Here is a 20278-nt window from a genome sequence, read left to right on the forward strand (position 1 = left end):
TCGCATATAGACAATATAATCAAATGGAAAAAAGACATGCCTTTGTCAGCAATAACTGTTCGTACCATCGAGATGACAAAGTTGAATTATGTTCACGATTAACGGATGAAATTCTCAACACCGCTTGAAGACGATGTATGAAACAGACTATCAAGCAATCAGCAGCACCAGAAGTCACATTAATGGTAAGAAGTACTTTTGATGCGGCACGGTGGGGCAGCTGGAAAGCGTTGGCTTCACAGTTCTGAGGATCCGGGTTCGATCCCGGCCCCGCAGGTGTGGAGTTTGCATGTTCTCCCAGTGCCTGCGTGGGTTTTCTCTGGGCACTCCTCCCACATCCCAAAAACATGCAACTTTAATTGGGACTCTAAATTCCCCCTAAGTGTGATTGTGAGTCCGGCTGTGTATCTCTATGCGCCCTGTGATTGTCGGGCAAACAGTTGAAGGTGTACCCTGCCTTCTGCCCGTTGCTGCTTCGATAGGACAGCAACGGGCAACCCTTGTGAGGATAAGATGCTCAGAAAATGGATGGATGGAGTACTTTAATCATCATTCGTTTGCATCATAACAATATGTCAGGTTTGACACCCAACCGCTGGACTGAATATGCAATTAACTAGGGACAATGAAAAGGTCTTTAATCGGCTCATGAGGAGAAATGGGTCTGGCTGACCAGATGCAACTCCAAACCATGTTCTGAGTCAGCCACACCATTGTACTTTTTTTTTCTTTTTTTTTATTGCTTTCTCAGGTCAAAAGGTTACATGGTTACATGTTCACACAGTGAAAATACTGAAACAGATGGCTACACCAACATAAACAATAAGGTACATGTTTCTTCAAGGCTGCAAGAGTGTCCTGATAAACCCACAAGAGATTAGGAGGGCATTCTTTTAAGACATGTTTATGGCGTCTCAGAGTAGCCGCTTGTGGTAGAAGCGGAACAATGCCTCCCAGCGTTGAGTATCTGCTCAAGGTCAGCCACACCATTGTACTTTTTTTTTTCTTTTTTTTTATTTCTTTCTCAGGTCAAAAGGTTACATGGTTACATGTTCACACAGTGAAAATACTGAAACAGATGGCTACACCAACACCAACATAAACAATAAGGTACATGTTTCTTCAAGGCTGCAAGAGTGTCCTGATAAACCCACAAGAGACTAGGAGGGCATTCTTTTAAGACATGTTTATGGCGTCTCGGAGTAGCCGCTTGTGGTAGAAGCGGAACATTGCCTCCCAGCGTTGAGTATCTGCTCAAGGTCTGCCACACCATTGTACTTTTTTTTTCTTTTTTTTTTTATTTCTTTCTCAGGTCAAAAGGTTACATGGTTACATGTTCACACAGTGAAAATACTGAAACAGATGGCTACACCAACATAAACAATAAGGTACATGTTTCTTCAAGGCTGCAAGAGTGTCCTGATAAACCCAGAAGAGATAAGCAGGGCATTCTTTTAAGACATGTTTATGGCGTTTTGGGGTAGCCGCTTGTGGCAACATTGCCTCCCAGTGTTGAGTATCTGCTCAAGGTCAGAATGGAGACATCGCCTTCCAGGCGTCGCTGGGTCACATTTTGGGTCACACACACCGCTCACAAGGAGAACAATTCAAAGCAAGACTAACAAACAAATGCATGATAAAACAATTCTAATAATAATTAAAATGGAAATAATTTTTTTTCACTATTATTTAAAAGAATTCAGACTTATTGTACTCTAAAAGTGTTGGTTGTACATATATGTACAAATACACCTGTATTTAGTTTTTAAAATATTGCATGGCTTTTTTGAAATTATATTTTAAAATATTTGGTATTAATGGCGCTCTCAGTCGAACAGGTTCACGACCCCTGCTATAAACTGTGAGACAAATGAGTCCCTCCCCACCCTATTATTTTTTTTTACTAGCTCTAAAAACACCTATCTGTCATTTGGAACCCACAAAGCTCTTGTGCTTTGCACCTGTGCAATCAATTTTTTACAACGAATCGGGTCTTTGGGAAACATGTAAAGAGTGAATCCATCCTCCTGAACATTCGGGCAAAATCCAGCAACACAATGAGCTGGCATTTTGGCAAAAATTCATAAGAAAACAGCTAATTTCTCGCCTGTACAAGAGGTAAATGCACTCGATCCTGCAGCTGAAGCTGCCTTCAAAATATGTCACTTTCAGCTTTTTCTTCAACCCCACACAGAGTGAGCATTAAAAAAAAAAAAATCAATACACGGCAACATTCTGACCCGCTTGTGAACAAACGGATGATTCCATTCCAGCTGATTTTTTGTTTTGGGTGAACACCATACCAAATTTCATGATTTTGGTGTAGGTAGCAATTTAAGGAGAACAATTTCCGGTTTTAAACTTGTTTCCCAACGAGAATGAGGGGTTTTTACAAGGGAGAGACATGCCCTCACAAGACAGCAGAGGAGGCTATGAAAGACATGGTTAAAAGAAGTCTGTCCGTGGCAATATACAGTGTCTTGTGAAAGTATTCGTCCCCCTTGAAGTTTTCAACCTTTCGCCACATTTCAGGCTTCAAACAAAGATATAAAATACAATTTTTTTTTTTGTCAAGAACCAACAACAAGTGGGACAAAATTGTGAAGTGGATGGAAATTTATTGGATATTTTATACTTTTTTTAACAAATACAAACCTGAAAAGTGCGGCGTGCAATATTATTCAGCCCCTTTACTTTCAGTGCAGCAAACTCACTCCAGAACTTCAGTGAGGATCTCTGAATAATCCAATGTTGACGGATGATGATAAATAGAATCAAGTGAAATTAACAAATTCAATATCTTAAAAAAAAAAACAATCATGACATCACATACTAAGAAAGCGTAACTGGATTGGCTGGGTGTTGGGTTCTGACATCCTTTGCTAATGTCTGTGAACTGAAGTAACGCTGCCTGTGTTACACTGAATTTCAGAATTTTAGCCAGTTGTATCTCAGGAGACTGAAAATGCTGCGTTTGAATGTCGAAAGGTTTACTTTTTTGATATATGCCAAATTTGTTACCATTGAAAAGTTAAACTGAAATACAGATTGAAAATGTGATCACGTTGAAATAATGTGAATTTTAAAATGATGTCAAAATATATATACAAAAATACATCCTCGTGGCACATATTTGCCTCCATACTGGACATCTTCAGACAGACTGATCGGTAAATTTAGTTCATTGGGACAAAGAAATTTTTATGGTAAGAAGGCAAGGTGATGGCGAATGGGGGACAAACTTTATAAATGGAAAATGACTGAAAAAAAACCAAAAACTTTTTAAAAAAAAATCATCACTATAAGATTTGGGTTTCTTTCATGACACTATGAACAAACGTATCGGATCAGGGAAGATCTGAGTAATTACAAACTATGGAATATTCGGAATACAATACCTAAAGGGGGGCCCTCTACAGTCGGCAACATGTAGAGTCTTCCCCTCTGAGCCTATAGAGTCATAAACATGATCTCAAAACAGGAATTTCAATGAGACATTGGTCAAATGTTTTCAATTCACAATGTTCTGGTTCTATTATATTGTTTTCTTTCTTTTCATTCATGTGTCAGATTTTGCTTATCTGCAGGACTAATCGAGAAAAATGTCCAGGGTATCTGCCGCACACGAGATGTAACCCTTCTAACCCTTCTGGCAGGATGTTATTAATATCTTAGCCATCCCATTCCAAACACCGTATGCCACACCAAAACAGTGGAAAAGCTTGGAAAGAGCCAGTATGATGAATATCTCCTGTCAGTTTTGGTAGAGTGCACTTGATTAATTCATGACCCTATCAAGAAAAACTCCCTTCCACTCTTCAAGTGTCCAACACTAAAGGAACAATCGAAACAAACTGGCAAAATAAATAATTACTTTAAAGATGTTTTCCTAAATGTTTAAAACTTTAAGGAATAAATTGAAGACTATTTTACTTTTATTGCACTTTCATTATTTGCTTAAATGTGTCCTTATACATTTAAGCAACAGATAAAGGGTTGTCCATTTGCAAATCTAACAAGGATCTGTTGTGGAGTGCGATGGCTGTCCTTGATCTTTGTACGCAGAAAACCAGCTGGTAGCATCCTCCTCACAAGTTGGTATACGAAAAAACAAATAGTATAGTCTAATTTGTTGTTGATAGGAATTCGGTTGGGTTTAATCGAAGAAGAGACACTACAAAATTAAATAATCATGAATGGTGAATTTGATCATGAATGTGCTGAATATAATCCGACTAAAGATGAAATGCTCATTGAAATTCAGCGGCAAATGATGGCTAATGTTGACAAAAAGAAACAAGATAAAGAAAAGAAGCACACATTAAAATAATGGCAAAAGCACAACTTGGGTAAAATTTGCGATTGGGACAAACTGACAATGGAAATATATGATATATAATATGAATAGGAAATTGACAGAGAATATGTAAAACAGGTGAAAAATGTGAGGGACAGATTAGATTAGAAAAAAGGAAATGTAAGAGAGAACTTGAAGAGGTGGACTAAGAAAGGTGCAATGCACATTTAATGACGGTGATGGCGATGGCAACGAAGAAAAAAGGATAATGGAGCCCATGAGGAAAAGAAGATGGGGCTGAGAAACGGTGTATTTAATATGTGGATGCAAGAGAAGGACTGCAAAAATGAGGAAGGAGGCACATCGAACATGCAGACACGCACGCGCCCTGAATCACACGTAACTACAACACAAACACAGACACGGAGGAAGCGAGAAGCACTGAAGGGGGGGTTGGTGAAAACGATCTTGTTGATTTGACGCGAAGCGTCCTCTCCTAGGCGGAAACAACACGACGACTATTATTATTATTATTATTATATATTCTATTATGGCGGCACGGTGGGTCAGCTGGTAAAGCGTTGGCCTCACAGTTCTGAGGTCCCGGGTTCAATCCCGGACCCGCCTGTGTGGGTTTCCTCCGGGCACTCCGGTTTCCTCACACATCCCGAAAACATGCAACATGAATTAGACAAACTAAACTGCCCCGAGGTGTGATTGTGAGTGTGACTGTTGTCTGTCTCTATGTGCCCTGCGATTGGCTGGCAACCAGTTCCGGGTGTACCCCGCCTCCTGCTTGTTGACAGCTGGGATATGCTCCAGCACTCCCCGCGACCCTCGTGAGGATAACCGGTAAAGAAAATGGATGGACATTATAATATTATATAATATAACAATCGAACAAAATGCTACAAGGTTGAAAACTCTTCTTTTTTCTCATGCTTTTTAGAATATATCCACTTTTTGATCATATTACTTGCACTGTTTGCGGTTTTATTGTCTTTTTTAAATATTTTCATTGTTTTTATCCTGTTTTAAATGTTTTATCTCTTTGTTTTCAAATGTCTTTAATCATGTAAAGCACATTGAGTGACCTCGTGTATGAAATGCGCAATACAAATAAATTTCCTTTGCTTTGATTTGCTTTGCTTTAAAATAATGCCGATGATAGAGGCTCCAGTAAGTCCAATATACAAGCCGTTTGATCTTAAAGATGTTGATTGTCTGACTGCTCGTTTGCCTCATCTCTCTTCTGGTGGTAATGCATGGCTGTCTAGTTTTGTGGAAACTTTACAGGGGTATACACTCTGCATGGGAGACTGGAGACAAGCAGCATCCAGATCATGCACTAGTATTGAACAACGAGAAATCGAGACAACTGCAGGTACGCTTAACATACCCAATGGAACCATATTGAGGGCACACTTCAAGTGTCTGGCTGCAGCTGTCAGAGAGAGGTTCCCCAATCCTGTTACAGCCGCACCCATTTCTTTCCCCTATGTTAAAGGACCCACTTGAGCAGTTGGCTAAGTGCACTAAACTTTGGACTGAATCGACTGGACCTCACCCTGGACAGTCTGGTTCGGAGGAGACTATGTTCAGGACTGTGATCCTTGCAGTCTCCCTGAACCAGTACAGACCACTCTTAAAGCTGACCCTGACCTCCTGTCCGACGATGAGCCTAGATTTAGACACTTAGTGCATCACCTCAAAATTTATTTAAGCCAACAACAGGGTGAGCACAATGAAATTGCTAAGCTCCAAAAACAACTTCTTAAATTACAAGTAGCACAAGCAAGCGGATTAGAAGGAAAAGTCCAAAACCATACCAGATGTAATTTTTTGGGTGGCACAACCACCTAGACAGGCAGCTGGGTTCCGGTGTAATAGGTGTCGATACGCAGGAAGGCGTGGAGGGGGCCGGGGGAGAGTGCAACAATATTAACGTGATCAAGGATGTTTTGGTTGTGTTTCTCCTGATCACTGGATTAAAGACTGTCCTACAGCTCCTCCACCTCAAGGTCCAATGCGAGGGTGTGATGGCTGGTCCAACAACCGTGGGGGCCAAGCCAGAGGCACAAATGACAGCTTTGTCGGCCCACCTTGGCAGTAGGATGGACAGCAGCAGGTTGGACTGTACCACTAGGGCTGCCCGGGAAGCCAGGGATCCGGCGATGCAAGTGCCATGATCCCCATCTCTGTTGCAGGGCAGAAAGTTAACGCTCTCGTTGACACAGGGGAAACACACTCCTCACTCAACATCTCGCTCCCGGGCACGTTATTGTTACAACACGCTGTGCAATTGATGGGCTTCTCGAGGACTCAACTGCCCCTGCAATGGACTCAACCCCGACCGACAATCTGGACAGACCTTCCACCATTCGTTTATAATCCCGGCAGCTGACAGCGTCTGACACTCTGGACAATGGCTTATGACACCTATGAGTGAACCAACTCTAACTGTGGACATTTATTGGGCCCGAAACACAGCTCAAACCTGGTCTCATGCATCAATTTCTGTTGTGGAAGCCCTGGTTAAACACTTAGGGCTTACCTGCCTCCACTAGATCCAGATCACTGCACACTATGTTACGACCGCAACCACAATCTAGTATACATGAAAAACTTTGCATGCATACAAGGTGATGCTTGGGATATTACATACACGCATATATATGCAGCAAGACAGGGTGTAGCGGCATCCTGTTCGCTTAGACTAGATAAAATGACATGGTTCAAAATGCAGGAAGAGTCAGTACCCCATATTTCACTCGCTCTTCTCCAGGACACCAGGCCTGGCAGCTGGGACCTATGGTGAAACGACTGACTCAAATGACTGACTGGGAGGACACACCACTCCCTAACGTACAGATCTCCAAATCTGCAGATTTCCTGATGCACCCCCGACAACTAATATGACCATATTAGAACAAGAGACCCTAACTAGAGAACACGGTCGGGACTACTCCGACCATGACGACGCCGAGTCAATGTTAAACGAACTGCCTAAATTAGTTTGGTCCTCTGGACCCTTTGATCTTGGACATTGTACTAAGACACCAGACAGTAAAATCACTTTTTTTCCAGGATCTCATCTCAGACCTCAATATCCTTGGCTCCCGGCTTCTATCCAGGAGATGGAGGACACTCTCACTGCCTTGTGGAATTCTGGAAACAGCCACCTCCTCGTGGTGTACACCACTCAGGTCAGTTTAAAAGCAGATCGTAACACCTATCGTATGGCGCATGATTTTAGAGCCGTTAACGTAACGGCCACACCATTGTTACCTGTACCAGACCCCCACAGAATGTTGTCTACCATCACACCTGATTTGAAATACTTCACAGCGATTGATTTGGCAATTGGATTCTTCTGTGTCCCATTCGCACCCGAGTGTAGACACTTGTTTGCATTCAGATATCAGGGACACAATTTGCAATACACCAGGTTGCCACAAGGCTTCAAAAATTCACCTGGAATCTTTAATCAATGTTTGAAATCATTGCTGCACGATCTAGAACTCCCAGACGGATGTAAACTCCTGATGTATGTTGATGATCTCCTGTTGGCAGCCCCAACAGCAAAGTCATGTTTGTCTCTAACTAAACTTGTTTTGCTTTGTTTGCCTGAGCTGGGATTCAAAGCTTCCATCAATAAATACTTTGAGTAGTAGAAGCCAATGGAATAAGCTTCAGTGTTGTCACAAATCAGTGAACTTCTTGGGTAGAGTGGTGTCCTCTGACGGATCCACTATGTCCTCGGAGCATCGTTCCTCTATTGTATAGCACAAACGTCCTGACATGGTGTGAAGGAGATGCTTGCATTCTTTGTTGAGTCGTAGACCTGCGGCGGCGATGGTCTCCATGACTCGTTTTAGCCTCTGGTTGTGTATCTCTTGTGTTTATCTGAAAACCAATATGTCGTCCATGTACACGACTGTCCCCTCATGCCCATGCAGAAGATCCGACATCTTTCGCTGAAAGATTTCGGGTGCTGATGTGATACTGAACGGTAGCCGCTTAAAACAGTATCTGCCTAGGGGCGTGATGTAGGTGGTCAAACCTGCACTGTTCTCTTCAAGAGGAATTTGCCAGAATCCGCTTTCGGCGTCCAGGCTGGAGAACACGGTACTCGTGGCTAGCTTGGGCAGTATGTTGTCCAAGGTAGGTAAGATAAACTTTTCCCGTTGCACATTTTCATTGAATTTTTTCAGGTCCATGCAAATTCTTAATATTCCATTCCTTTTCATGACAATTACCATCGCCGAACACCATTCGGTTGGATCAGTCACTTTTTCTATGACGCCCATCGACTCCATCCTCTTTGACCCAAGGGTGTAGTGGAATCGATACCCACCATGGCGTAGCGACGCTGTGTGGCACAGCGCCTTCTTTGAGAATGATTTTCACTGGTACTCCTTTTAGAGTGCCAAGGCTACTGGAGGTGTTGATCTTGTCAATGTGCTTAATTAGGCCTAGTCGGGTTTCCACTGTTCTGCTCAGGAGATTTTCACCATTAGTTTTGCCGACATCCACACAGAAGCAGCAATTTCTCAGTTGCCCATTGATATTGGCTTTTCTTCTTTTCCTTTCAGCTTGTCACATTAGGGGTCGCCACAGCGTGTCATCTTTTTCCATCCAAGCCAATCTTGTGGATCCTCCTCTCTAACACCCACTGTCCTCATGTCCTCTCTCACAACATCCATCAACCTTTTTTTTGATCTTCCTCTTGCTCTTTTGCCTGTCAGCTCCATCCTCAGCATCCTTCTACCAATATACTGACTCTCTCATCTCTGAACATGTCCAAGCCATCGATTTCTCCTCTCTCTAACCTTTTCTCCAAAGCATCCAACATTGGCTGTTCCTCTATTAAGATAATTTCTAATCTTATCCAACCTGCTCAGTCCAAGCGAGAACCTCAGCATCTTCATTTCTGCTCCCTCCAGTTCTGCTTCCAGTTGTTTCTTTCGTGCCACCGTCTCTAATCTGGCCTCACCACTGTTTTATAAACGTTGCACTTCATCCTAGCGGAGACTGTTCTATCACATAGAACACCAGACACCTTCCACCAACTGTTCCACCCCGCTTGGACCCGTTTCTTCACTTCTTGACCACAGTCTCCATTGCTCGGTATTGGTGACCCCAAGTATTTGAAGTAATCCACCCTCGCTATCTCTTCTTTCTGGAGCTTCACTCCTCCTTCTCTGCCCCTCACATTCATGCACATATATTCTGTTTTACTTTGGCTAGTGTTCATTCCTCTCCTTTCCAGTGCGTGCCTCCATCTTTCTAATTGTTCCTCCACCTGCTCTCTGGTTTCACTGCAGATCACAATGTCTGCGAACATCATAGTCCAAGGGGCTTCCAGTGTAACCTCATCTGTAAGCCTATCCATTACTCCCGGAAGGGGCTCAGCGCGGATCCCTGATGTAGTCCCACCCCCACCTTAAATTCTTTTGACACACCAACGGCACATCTCACCGCTGTTCTGCTGCCCTCATACATGTCCCATACATATTTTTCCGCAACACCAGACTTGCGCATGCAATACCACAGTTCCTATCTTGGTACTCTGTCATAGGCTTTCTCTAGGTCTACAAAGACACAATGTAGCTCCTTCTCTGTACTTTTCTATGAGCATCCTCAAGGCAAATAATGCATCTGTGGTCCTCTTTCTAGGCATGAAACCATATTGTTGCTCACAGATACTTCTGTCCTGAGTCTAGCCTTTACTTCTCTTTCCCATAACTTCATTGTGTGGCTCATCATCTTTATTCCTCTATAATTTGCACAGCTCTGAACATCGCCTTTGTTCTGAAAAATGGGGACTCGCACACTTTTCCTCCATCCTTCTGGCATCTTCTCTCCTGCTAATATTCTATTAGTTGGTCAAAACCTCCATAGCCACCTCTCCAAATTGCTTCCATACCTTCACTGGTATGTCATCAGGACCAACTGTCTTTCCATTTTTCATTCTCTTTCTAACTTCCCCCTTACTAATTATTGCAACTTCCTGGTTATTCATGCTTGCCTCTTCAACACTACCTTCTCTTCCATTCTCTTCATTAACATCTCAAAGTACTCTTTCCATCTACTGAGCACACTACTGGCAGCAGTCAACATATTTCCATCGCTGTCTTTGATCACCTTTACTTCCTTCCCATCTCTATCCCTCTGTCTGGCCAAACTGTAGAGATCCTTTTCTCCCTCTTTCGTATCCGACCTGGTGTACATGTCTGGTGTATATGCCTCTTGTTTAGCCTTCGCCACCTCTACCTTTGACCGACATCGCATCTCAATGTATTGCTTCCGGCTTTCGTCAGTCCTCTCCTTGTCCCACTTCCATCCATCCATTATCTAGTGCTTTTCCGGGTCGGGTCGCAGTTGAAGTAGCTTCAGCAGGGATACCCAGACTTCCCTTTCTCCAGCCACTTCTTCCAGCTCTTCCAGAGGGATCCCGAGTTGTTCCCAAGCTAGCCGAGAGACATAGTCTCTCCAACGTGTCCTGGATCATCTTCGGGTTCTCTTTCTGGTGGGACATGCCCGGAACACATCACCAGGGAGGCATCCAAGAGGCATCCGAATCAGATCCCCCAGCCACCTCATCTGGGTCCTCTCAATGCGGAGGAGTTGCGGCTCGGCACTGAGCCCCTCCCGGATTACCGAGCATCTCACCCTATCTCTAAGGGAGAGCCCGGACACCCTGCAGAGGAAACTCATTTTGGCCGCTTGTTTCCAGGATCTTGTTCTTTCGGTCACGACCCACAGCTCATGCCCATAGGTGAGGGTAGGAAGGTAGATTGACTCGTAAATTGAGAGCTTTGCCTTTCGACTTAGCTCCCTCTTTACCACAACGGACCGAAACAAAGTCCGCATCACTGCAGATGCTGCACCGATCCGCCAGTCTATCTCCAGCTCCATTCTTCCCTCACTTATGAACAAGACTCCACTTGGGGAAGGATCTCATCCCCGTCCTGGAGAGGGCATGCCACCCTTTTCCAACTGAGGATCATAGTCTCAGATTTGGAGGTGCTGATTCTCATCCCAGCCGCTTCACACTCGGCTGCGAATCGCTCCAGTGAGAGCTGGAGATCACTGCTTGATGAAGCCAACAGAACCACATCATCTGCAAAGACCAGAGATGCCATGCTGAGGCCACCAAACCGGACACCCTCTATGCCTTGGCTGCGCCAAGAAATTCTGTCCATAAAAATTATGAACAAAATCGGTGACAAAGGGCAGCCTTGGCGGAGTCCAACTCTCACCTGAAACGAGTCTGACTTATTGCTGGGAATGCGGACCAACTGGCAATCTTCAGCTCCGCCCCCCCGTAGCAACAGTTGCCATCTCCCACAATCTTCCAAAATGGCGACTGAACAGAACAGGTTTGAAGTGGATTCTTGATCATGTATTCCCGGTAACATTGCGGTGTTTTTTGCCAAATGCGTCTCAACTATTTCACACAAGGATATATACATGGAATTAAGATTTTGGACGGAGCAGGGCGCAATGTCAGAGTTACAGCGAAACGTTGGCGATCGATGCGAAAAAGCTTGACGCCTCATAAACTTCATATTGAAATCCAACAGGATAAAATAATGGAATCGTACTGCGCATGTAAAACAGGGTGAGTACTTTTTACTTGGAAAGATCACGAGTAATATTGTTGTCTTTATAAGTGAGTGGGTGAATTCATTTGACTTGGCTCGTAATGGAACGCGGTGCTCTGTCCTAAATGTGATACAAATGGGCAAATAGACATTTCTCTTGCATGACATTGCGCATTTATGAATCACTAACCCCCAACTCTTCGGCATAAAACATTACACACTTCATTCAGCAGGTCAGTGATACGCTAACAAAGTGAAAGTTGGCAGTCTTCTGTTTGTTGATATTGTCCACACTTAGTTGTACGTGCGCTCTTCCACGAGCCTAAATCCATCGTAGACACTTTGTCAACTGTATTTTAGACTTTGGAAAATTAATCAACCAGGCCCCTTGTAACCTAGATTGGATATCTTCCATCAGAATTGCACGATCCCCAAGGCCATCTGAGGATCATTTTGTTCATAATATTAACTTTTCCAAGTGCACGCGACTGATAACCAGCATTGCTCTTGGGACATGATGACAAGAGGGGCGTGTCAAGCCAGGGGTTAACAAAGTGGCTATCTGATTGGCAATTATTGTACGAGTGATTGACAGGTTGGAAAGGTCCATTGTGTGTGCGCTCCCGTTTTCTTTTAAATGTGCCCATGACGCTCGTATTACGTGGTTTGAGCTCATGTTGTTTTTATACCCACCAGAACCCATTGAAGCGAACTATCGTTGTTTTGGACTGCGGCGCTACTTCCAAGTTGGTGGCGTCATCGGCACGAGTGATGACATTTCTTTTTAAAGCAGCTGCACAACTAGTTGTAGTTGACATTTTTTGTCTTGGTTTGAGTTAAAACAAACTCATGGGCAGTCGTTTCTGATCTTTGGTGCAGGAGCAACAACGTGCTATGCTGACGATCGTAAAATCCAAGGTCCCCGAGGAGGTCATAGAGTTCGGGTTGGGGGCGCTCATTACCATAATAAATATAAATGTGTAACACAAGACATTGAACATCATATTGAAATGTGTATGTATACCTATTTTTACCACTCTATGTACCTGTATATAACTATACAATGTGATTGTATTTTTTAAGTTACATCCATACCTAAATATAATGCACTCTATTAACTTTTGAAAATATTGGTGGAAAAATTTGCACATTATTTTTGACAAATTACACTATTATTGGCTAACCGCCATGCCACCCTGAGAACGCCCGATCTCGTCAGATCTCGGAAGCTAAGCAGGTTTTCCCCTGGTTAATAGTTGCATGGGAGACGGTCTGGGAATACCAGGGGCTGTAAGCTTCTCTCCCCGGCTTACATGGAGAGGGGTTGCGTCAGGAAGGGCATCCGTTGTAAAACTGTGCCACACAAATAAAGTTAGATGATTTAAAACCTTTATCTGTGATAGTTATGCAAAAAAAACTACCAAAAAAAATGAATTCAGGACAGCGCAAATACTTTTCACAACACTATTTTGATGTAAAGATTGAAAATTATAGTCACATACAATTTAATCAATCAATTATGTTCAATGTTATTTCACTTAAGTGTACGCCAGACACAACTCTTGGACAGACTCAAAGCCAGCTTCATTATTTCTGCTCCCAAAAAATGGCAAAATAACCTAATTCTTGGCAAGAACATGGGAGCGTTTGCTACTTGTCATCGTGATGTAATTGTACCGCAAGTTGCATGAATATTGTTTGGTAGAAGTTTCATTTACTTCCGTTTAGTTATTGGGTAACAAATCAATTTTTCATGGGTTTTTTGTTAGCCTTGAGTGATTTACTATTTAACATCAAAGATTTACAATGCTTATCTTAAACAAGAAGTTTTAATTTGACAAAACTGTACAGTTACAAAGGCATTATGATTAGTCTTGAGATCATCAAATAAGTGAATCAATTTAACACTGTGATTGATAAGAACACTCAGTGTTTACTATGCATCAAACATGCAAAGCTTTCTAACAAAATTCACCATTTTCAACTCAAAATAGGCCATATACATGACTTGTATAGATCCAATTAGTTTTTCGGGGGGCGTGGGTAGGGGGTATTCGCCATTGCTATCGCCATAGGCCAACCCAACCCAAAATGATGAAAGACCCATATTGGACCAAAACAAAAAACAAATCTGTCTGCAACCAAAAAAAAAAAAAAAAAATAGCCTTATTTAAGCCTTATGATGAAGGCAGCCCCTGGGCTTTCGGCCACGCTACCCTGAGAATGCCTGATCTCATCAGATCTCGGAATCTAAGCGGGTTTGGCCCTGGTTAGTACTTGGATGGAAGACTGCCTGGGAATACCAGATGTTGTAAGCTTCTCTGCCCGGATAAAAAAATGCAGAGGTGTTGTGTCCGGAAGGGCATTGGCGTAAAACTGTGCCAAACAAATATGTTCATCTGAGATGATACGCTGTAGTGACCCCTTATGGGACAAGCCGAAAAGAATCATATACTCATATTAGAATAAGAATCTTTAGAACATCGGAGAATATATTGAATATACTCCTCCAAAATGGCTCTGTCTTGGGACAGAGGGCGAAGCTATGAGAGATATTGGCTTATATTAAAGGAGGACTTCGTCCAAAATTTCTATGTAAAATAAACCCTTCAATTTGAAGGAACATTATTATGACATATATTTTGGACATTAATTGAAAAGTAAAAATAAAAGTATAGAAAGTACATTGACACAAACATATGTAATAGGAGGTACAGGCCTTAAAGGGCCACCGTCATGAAATGCATGATTTTTAGTATGTTACCAATGAAAAAAGGGCAGCTGACATGGACCCATGCGTTTTTTCACCACAATATGATTTTGACGGAAACAGCTTTTTGTAACTCCTGACATGAAAATCCTCGAGAGATTTATTATCGAGAAGAAGCAGGAAGTGACATACATGGCAGGATTGCCCTCAAGTGGACTTGTTTGTTTCTATTAGTTTTACCTCCGGGAAGGTAGCTCGTTGTTCCTTCGTGTTCGCCAAAATGCCGGCTTGTTGCATTGCTGGACATTGCTTGGACATTCGGGAGGATGGATTTACCCTTCATAAGTTTGCAAGACACCCGGTTTGTCGTGAAAAATGGATTGCACGGGTACAATGGACGAGAGCTTCGTGGGTTCCAAATGACAGGTAAGTGTGTATTCAGCTACTAAAAAAAAAAAATAGTTGGGGGTGGGTGTAATCAGGGTTGCTAAATGTGTCGATGTGCTCATCGGAAGGCTTCCATGCGGCAGCCACTGAAGGATAGCCTCCGCAGGCCTTGTGAATCGCTACCGGCCGCAGCTGGGGTAGCTTGTCGCCTCGGAAGTGGGTGTTTAAGAACAAAGGGTATGTTCAGAGCTGTGGGAATTATAGAGGAATAAAGTTGATGAGCCACACAAGGAAGTTATGGGAAAGAGTAGTGGAAGCTAGACTCAGGACAAAAGTAAGTATCTGCGAGCAACAGTATGGTTTCATGCCTAGTAAGAGTACCACAGATGCATTATTTGCCTTGAGGATGCTAGTGGAAAAGTACAGAGAAGGTCAGAAGGAGCTATATTGTGTCTTTGTGGATCTAGAGAAAGTCTATGACAGAGTACCAAGAGAGGAACTGTGGTACTGCATGCATAGGTCTGGTGTGGCAGAGAAGTATGTTAAAATAGTACAGGACATGTATGATGGCAGCAGAATAATGGTGTGACAGAAGAATTTAAGGTGGAGGTGGGACTGCATCAGGGATCAGCTCTGAGCCCCTTCCTGTTTGCAGTGGTAATGGATAGGCTGACAGATACAGATGAGGTTAGACTGGAATCCCCTTGGACCATGATGTTCGCAGATGATATTGTGATATGCAGTGAAAGCAGGGAGCATGCAGAGGAGCAATTAGAAAGATGGAAACATGCACTGGAAAGGAGAGGAATGAAGATTAGCTCAAGTAAAACAGAATATATGTGCGTGAATGAGAAAGGTGGAGGTGGAAGAGTGAGGCTACAGGGAGAAGAGATAGCGAGGGTGGAGGACTTCAAATATTTAGGGTCAACAATCCAGAGCAATGGTGAGTGTGGTAAGGAAGTGAAGAAACGGGTCCAAGCAGGTTAGAACAGCTGGTGAAAGGTGTCTGGTGTGTTATGTGACAGAAGAGTCTTTGCTCGGATGAAAGCCAAAGTTTACAAAACAGTAGTGAGGCCGGCCATGATGTACGGATTAGAGACAGTGGCACTGAAGAAACAACAGGAAGCAGAACTGGAGGTAGCAGAAATGAAGATGTTGTGGTTCTCGCTCGGAGTGAGCAGGTTGGATAGGATTAGAAATGAGCTCATTAGAGGGACAGCCAAAGTTGGATGTTTTGGAGACAAGATTCGAGAGAGCAGACTTCGATGGTTTGGACATGTTCAGAGCGAGAGAGTGAGTATATTGGTGGAAGGGTGCTGAGGATGGAGCTGCCAGGCAAAAGAGCGAGAGGAAGACCAAAGAGAAGGTTTATGGATGTGGTGAGGGAAGACATGAGGGCAGTTGGGGTTGGAGGGGAAGATGCAGAAGATAGGCTAAGATGGGAAAAGATGACACGCTGTGGCGACCCCTAACGGGACAAGCCGAAAGGAAAAGAAGAAGAAGAAGATTGAAGTGAATAATCTTGTGTATTTTTCATTTCAATATCTATTTTAGAATGTTTATAGGGATGACACTAGACCCTTAATAAAATTCACCATGCCAATCGTTAACTGCCACGCCCACCTCCCCTTAGTGGAGGAGGCATTTCAATTGATATATTCCACAAATGACAAGGAATTTTTCAGACACTTTTTGTACAAGAGGATGAACAATCTCGGAAATGTTATCAATACATTCCACACACATATGCACACTATTAACCGTTACGGCTCTGGTCGCCAGACCGTGATCGGGAGACGCAGGGGAGATGTCTTCTCCTCGGCCAAGGTTGTCCTCCTTGGGGTTAAGTCCCTTTTTGCGTCGCACCTCCAAAGCTCAATGGCAGGAGTAGTAGTAACACAGAGCATTGATTCGCTGTTATAGTCGCTTTATCCAGTTGTTAAGCCACTACGTAATGAGTCACGTGAAAATTCTACTTCCGGACCCAAACAGAGAACACATGCTTCTTGGTCAACGTCTTCTCTGTGAAAGTTCTCAAACAAAATGCCTCAACGCTGTGTTCCAATGAAACCTGTCCTGATTGATCTTTCTTCAGATTCCAATTGAAAGAAAAGTAAAGAAAGGTGGCTGCAGCTCAAGCCTGCTAAAGGTTGTACAACCGTACTTACTTTAAATATCCCCATACACAGTTACTCATCCATGTACATGGCCAGGTACATGTACCAGGGCCGGCCCGAAACACAATTGTAGCCCCGGACGAAATCGGGAGCTTAAAAAGTTGACTGTGGTAAAGGCGAGATGGTGTCAGTATTAAATTTAATACAATTACAGCTTCTCTAATTTACAACCATATCAATGAATAACCTTTTGGAATGCGTGTTGTCTGAATGACTGTATCTTAGAGAATATTTGATGTCGTTTCAGACACAAAGATTTTATTCCTTTTTGTTTTTGGTAGTTAGTAATATGGTTCGTTTATAATATTGTTCACAAACTTACACATAATATCAGTAAATTTATGACGTCCTTGGCAGATGTAATAAAGGGCACGTGTGAGAAGATTTAATGTTGGTGCTTGGGTTTATACATGCGTGGAATGATGAATGTCGATGGTTGTATTTTTTGTTGATGATTATCTACCGTGAACACAGATATACTTCATATACTTGTATTAGTACTGATTTCATTTGGGACAAAAAAAATACAAATTTACTGGATTCAAAGATTTCTTTTTACCACATGTCAACAAATTAATCCGTCGTGAAAGATCTGTAAAATATATTAGCAAATTTTGTAATTGTGTAAAACTGACAATGTTATCCAATATTTTGGGTTTTTGAAGTATCAGGTGTGATTGCACAAATAAAGAAAAATAAACCAAACAAAAAAACTGTTATATAAATACAGTGCCTTGTGAAAGTATTTGGCCCCCTTGAACTTTTCAACCTTTCACCACATTTCAGGCTTCAAACAAAGATATAAAATATTTTTTGTCAAGAATCAACAAGTGGACACAATCCTGAAGTGGAACAACATTTATTGGATATTTTAAACTTTTTTTAACAAATAAAAATCTGAAAAGTAGGGTGTGCAATATTATTCGTCCCCCTTGCATTAATACTTTGTAGCGCCACCTTTTGCTGCAATTACGTCTGCACGTCGCTTGGGCTATGTCTCTATCAGTTTTGCACATCGAGAAGACTGAAATTCTTGCCCATTCTTCCTTCCAAAACAGCTCGAGCTCGGTGAGGTTGGATGGAGAACGTTTGTGAACAGCAGTCTTCAACTCTGCCCACAGATTCTCGATTGGATTCAGGTCTGGACTTTGACTTGGGCATTCTAACACCTTGATACTTTTATTTGTGAAACATTCCATTGGGTTTTCTTCCAGGACAGTACTATATTTTGGTCCAATCATCTTCCCATCAATTTTAATCATCTTCCCTGCTGAAGAAAAGCAGGCCCAATTCATGAGGCTGTCACCACCATGTTTGACAGTGGGGATGGTGTGTTCAGGGTGATGAGTTGTGTTGCTTTTACTCTGATCAGTCTTCTCCTTGTTCAAGTGTAAAGTTTAGAGGGACGGCCGGATCTTGGTAGATTTGCAAAGGTCTGATACTCCTTCCATTTCAATATGATTGCTTGCACAGTGCTACTTGAGATGTTTAAAGCTTGGTAATTGGTAAGCCTGGTGTGTTTCTTAGTCTGCATGATCCTCTCTGCACTTTAAACAGAACCCTGAGACTATCACAGAGCAGGTGCATTTATACGGAGACTTGATTACACACAGGTGGATACTATTTACCATCATCAGTAAACATTGGATCATTCCGAGATCCTCACTGAACTTCTGGAGTGAGTTTGCTCCGCTGGAATTAAAGGGGCTGAATAATATTGCACACCTCACTTTTCAATTTTTCATTTGTTAAAAAAAGTATAAAATATCCAATAAATTTCATTCTACTTCATGATTGTCCCACTTGTTGATTCTTTACAAAAAAATGTCAATTTTATAGCTTTATGTTTGAAGCCTGAAATGTGGCGAAAGGTTGAAAAGTTCAAGGGTGATGTTTGAGAATGTCTTTTGTTCTTGCAATTTTGATAAAAAAAAAAATCATTACATATTCTTCAATACAAGTTAAAGCTGTGGCTGTCACAGGAAATTTGCACGCATCTAACAATTACTGGTTATTAGCCGCTTAGCTATAGCCTCTTGTGCCGGTACTGTACAAGCAACGACATACTTTATGAGGCGCCACGGTGGCGCAGCTGTAACGCGTTGGCCTCATAGTTATGAGGACCCGGGTTCAATCCCGGACCTCCATGTGTGGAGTTTGCATGTTCTCCCCGTGTCTGCGTGTGTGTAACCTGCCTCCTCCACGTTGACAGCTGGGATAGGCTCCAGCACTCCCGCGACCCTCGTCTGGCTAGGCGGCTAAGAAAATAGATATATATACACGTGTAATCACTTTCGGCAAGTCAATTTTTTTTTAATTTTTTTTGCATTTTATAGGCCACATATAAATAAACCATTAGATAGTACTACGCCTACTCAGAAAACAAGCTCGCATTTTTGATAAACTTTGGACATAACCCATAGCATTCATATAGCTCACATAGCATTCGCAAAGCATTTACATAGAATTCCAAGACTGTTAAAAATGTGTACGCACCGATTTTTCACTGGATGTACAAGTGGCCCTTGTATCAAACTGTCATGGATCATAAGTAAATTGATATGTAACATGTCTTCGTCCAAACAAACTTTGTATCTATTATCTAGTATCTATGCTATGCAGAAATGTTGCTCGTGAGCCAAGTTCAGTCAAATACGCTCCATTTTTTGTTTGACCTTTTCTAACTCACAATAACACTGGCATTCCGCCACAGTTGGCATTAGGTCACAAAGAGAACATGAACACCAGTCTTTCGAAATGAGCCTGTCTGGAACATCCATATTTTGTGACTGTTGTGCTGCTCCGTCAGCGTCACGCCCCCTCTCCAACACGTCAATGCTTGAACATTGTACATTGTTATTTTTGTTTTGTTTGCTCAATGGCGGGAGTAGTAATAACATGGAGCATCGACTTGCTTTTATTGCTTTATTGGGTCTTAGCACACAACAGTTCCCGGTCGCCGTTGATAACCCCAGGTGGTCATGAGGTGGCTAACTGTGAAAATACCAAATGCCATATAATTCCTTTGAAATGGACTGAGGAAGTTTCTCCAACTTACTTTCTCATCTCAGACCTTAATTCTCCTCTCAGGTTTTGT

At 42.4% G+C, this 20278-nt stretch overlaps 1 protein-coding gene and 1 pseudogene across 3 annotated transcripts in view; both read left to right on the plus strand.

The window, feature by feature from the left end:
* The first annotated feature begins 3918 nt into the window (after window positions 1-3918).
* LOC133510964 (uncharacterized) overlaps window positions 3919-20278 on the plus strand; it is a 29807-nt gene continuing 13447 nt past the window's right edge. For 2 of the 3 annotated variants that reach the window (XM_061839504.1, XM_061839505.1), the window contains exons 1-2: window positions 3919-5681; window positions 7385-7503. The gene's annotated coding sequence lies outside the window, so the exon portion shown is untranslated. Of the gene's footprint in view, window positions 5682-7384; window positions 7504-20278 lie in introns of those variants that run through there. The other variant, XM_061839506.1, reaches the window with a different exon arrangement.
* LOC133511619 (5S ribosomal RNA) lies at window positions 14107-14225 on the plus strand (annotated as a pseudogene).

The sequence above is a fragment of the Syngnathoides biaculeatus genome, chromosome 13 (assembly GCF_019802595.1).
Source record: "Syngnathoides biaculeatus isolate LvHL_M chromosome 13, ASM1980259v1, whole genome shotgun sequence".
NCBI lineage: Eukaryota > Metazoa > Chordata > Actinopteri > Syngnathiformes > Syngnathidae > Syngnathoides > Syngnathoides biaculeatus.